Genomic DNA, 2,906 nt, shown 5'->3' on the forward strand with positions numbered 1-2,906 from the left:
TCCTTACCCACCTGGGATTGTAGAGGTAAGTGCATATTAAAATCAAAACATACTGTATTTCTTAAAATTCAATGCACAGTTGAGACATATAAGGCTATATTTATTGTGGGGTTGTGGTTCCTACACACTTGGAATCCTTGTCCTCTTCACTTCCCCTTGTCTTCCTCCTTCTTCCCTCATTTCATCCTTAGATCTACAAAGCATATTTCTTTGAATCAGTTGCTAAAGTCATAATGAAGATCTTCAGGAACGTATAAATAATTTTCTATGACACTAATCTTAAATTCATAACTGTCTCAAGAGATTATGGGTTGAACCAATAGCTTTACCATTCTAAATATTTTGTGTGAGAGGTGACATTAAGAGGAGTTGTTCTTACTCCGGAGTATTCCCTTTAAATCCCATATAGATGTGCAGAATTAACCCTTAAATTAAATATTTCTCATTATTAAGGTTTTCACATGATCTTTCATTTATAATAAAAATGCAAGCATTTATGAGCAGTAACATTTGGGTAAGACTAGAAAAAGTTTATTTGCATCATTCAGCATCTGCTTTTTAAGGGAATGAGTTTGTTTTCCATAGAATCTCAGCACTTTTCGCTTGCAAACTATATTCTCCTCTTAGATCTTCCGTGTATCATACTTAAATCTGTATTCTCTGCCAATGGCTAACCATATTGGAAGGGCAGAGGAACACTTAAAAAACTTAAAACTCTGAATGAACCAAGAAGGTTCATTTACTATCACAAAACTAATGTGGCTTAAATCTCAAGATGTGGTCTTGCCCAGAATCTATTTTTGCTTATGCCATCACAATGCAGTAATCTTATTCTTTTCCTTTGGTTTCCACTCAGATCTAAGGGACTCGGGAAATGTGAGGACAACTGTATTTTTCTAAATGGGATAGATTTGGATATTAGAGATGAAAGAAACTCTAAAATTGGAAGAATATTAATGATACACTCATCTGCTTCCAGATTTTATTGGTCCTTCTATAAGCAATCAAGATTAGCTAGAAGGACTAATGTAAGCGCAGAGGTGCTAAGATTACAGGTAGCCATAAGAAAGTGTGTGTCCAGAAAAATGCAAATGCATCTCTATTGATTGGGAAGGAATATGAGCCTGATTAGAAATCATGTTACTGTAACAGAAAAAAATTTATCATTTCCAGTTGCACAAGCAAAATGAACACCTTGATTATTACTGAGACTCAGATCAAATGGAAGGAGCTAAGCTTCAGGTGGTTTGACTTTAATTGCAAGTCATATCCAGTCTCTTTAGGTGAGGTAGATGTAACCATTTTCTCACCGAGACATTTGTGTTAAGTGACTAGTAGTTGAATGGTAGCAAATTATGGAGCATGCTTTTCTCTGGATAAAGATGAAATTTAATTCCACTGTCTACTAAGCATGACTGGAAAGAAAAAGGATTGCTTTCCATAAATGGCTTGTAAAATCAGTGTCATTATTTCAGCATTAAAGTTCATGTAAAGTCATGATTATGTGTCTTATCTTCAAATGATATTATGCCTTTACAATAACAACATTGTCACTAAGGATTTTAGAAAAAGAAGCTGGTTCTTTCAGATATATAAACCTCAAAATACATTTTTTTCTGACATTTATCAAACTTAGTATTATAACTTAGAATCGCCAAACCTCCTCTTTCAGTAGGGCCAACTATTAAGAAAATTAAATGTCTTAATATATTTCTGTGTCTTTTATAATAATCCTATAAAATGTATTTACATATAACTCAATGCTCCATCTTAATATTCCAATTATAAAACAGTTAAAAACAGCTGCACAAGAACTTTGCATCTGGTCGTGATGACACATACACATGTAATTACAGCATTCTGAGAGAGTGAGGAAGGAGGATGTCATGGCTTACATCTGGATGTCCCCCAAACCTGAATGCATCCATAGGTGGGGCTTTTAGAAGGTGAATGATCTACAGGTGTGTGACATTGGATGATGGATAGTACTGGATCAATGTGCTTCTGGCCATATTGTTGGATGTGGTGTTGGGAAGAGAAGCTTGGTAGGAAGATACTGGTCACTGTGTGTGGCATGGAGCTATGGGTAGCCCTTCTACCTTGAGGCTGCTGCTTTTTGCATATCGTATCATCAACTGCTTTTGCTCTTCCATGTCTCTCTGCCATGGCACCCTGCTTTGCAGCCAGCGGGCTATGAATTAAAAACTTCACAAACTGGGACCTAAAATAAAATTTTCCTCCCTCAAATCATGGGTGTTAGGTATTTTGTACCATCCAGGAGAAAAGTGACTGAAAGTGCCAACTGGAAGCTTGAGCAAGCTCATGCAACATAGTGACTATGCTGGACTCAGTTACAAAACAAAATGAAAAAGGGGAGGGGTTCACATTCAATCTCCACAACCTCTCCGCCAGATATACAAAAATTTCATGGAGTTAAAAGGAACAACAAAAATGAAAAGAAACAAAGTGGAAAAAAAAGACAGAGTTGTTTTGTGAAGGAATTTAAAAGGAACATAAACAGTGTTTCTTGTTTGAGAGCTAAACAGCTATTATTTTTCTTGAAAGACTCAAAAAGAAATGGAAAACAAATGATTTATAGATCAATTATATGTGCACAAACTCATGCCTCATTTTGTGTTCTTTGGAATAATCATCCTGATAAGATACTGCTTATTTTTTAACCAAATTCTGTCCAGACAAAGGTGATAAGAACTCCTTTCCTGTCATGCAGTACATAGTAATATCATGATATTATAACATAATATGATATTATGTTATGATATATGTTTCTATTATCCCACACACTTGCCAACACTTGACATCACTAATGTGTAAAATCTTGACCACATGTGTAGGTATTTAAAGATATTTAATGATAGGGGCCAAGGAAATAGCTCAGTGGGATA

Source organism: Octodon degus, unplaced genomic scaffold (assembly GCF_000260255.1).
Source record: "Octodon degus isolate 3935 unplaced genomic scaffold, OctDeg1.0 scaffold00202, whole genome shotgun sequence".
NCBI classification, from domain to species: Eukaryota; Metazoa; Chordata; class Mammalia; order Rodentia; family Octodontidae; genus Octodon; species Octodon degus.